At 70.0% G+C, this 447-nt stretch overlaps 1 protein-coding gene across 1 annotated transcript in view; it reads right to left on the bottom strand.

Moving 5' to 3' along the window:
- PHB (prohibitin) overlaps positions 1–145 on the bottom strand; it is a 5,180-nt gene extending 5,035 nt beyond the window's left edge. The window contains exon 1 of the mRNA XM_010585477.1: positions 67–145. The gene's annotated coding sequence lies outside the window, so the exon portion shown is untranslated. The remainder of the gene's footprint in view (positions 1–66) is intronic.
- Between the last annotated feature and the right edge of the window lie 302 nt (positions 146–447).

The raw sequence follows: 447 nt of genomic DNA, 5'->3' as shown, positions 1-447 counted from the left end.
CCCGGCCCCGGCCCCGGAACCCACCGGTCCCTCCCGCCCCGCTCCCCTCCCATCAGCGCCCCTGACCTCCACATGAATCCACGGCCACTCGCCTAGAGCGCGCCTGCGCGCCGCGCTAAAGACGTCCGCTCCTCATTGGCCCGCGTTTCACCCGCTGCATTCTGGGACTTGTAGTTCTACGTTATCCCGCCCGCAGCCGGGACGCTTACAACTCCCGGCGGGCCCCGCGGCGGCCCGCTCGTTGAGTAAGGACGCTTTCTATTGGCTGCGGCTTCCCGCTGCCTCGCAGTGCCTTTTGGGAGCTGTAGTCCCGGTGGAGGGGAAGCCACGTTGGGGCTGCGCTGGGGGGTCGGGGCCGGTGCAGAGGCTTGGGGGGCCCGGAGGTGCTGCCTGAACCCCCGGGGAGTGTGGGCCAGCCTTGTGCCCACTCCTCGCTTGTCACGGGAG

Source organism: Haliaeetus leucocephalus, unplaced genomic scaffold, assembly GCF_000737465.1.
Source record: "Haliaeetus leucocephalus isolate CR32 unplaced genomic scaffold, Haliaeetus_leucocephalus-4.0 Scaffold110, whole genome shotgun sequence".
NCBI lineage: Eukaryota > Metazoa > Chordata > Aves > Accipitriformes > Accipitridae > Haliaeetus > Haliaeetus leucocephalus.
This window is presented reverse-complemented; position numbering and strand designations above follow the sequence as displayed.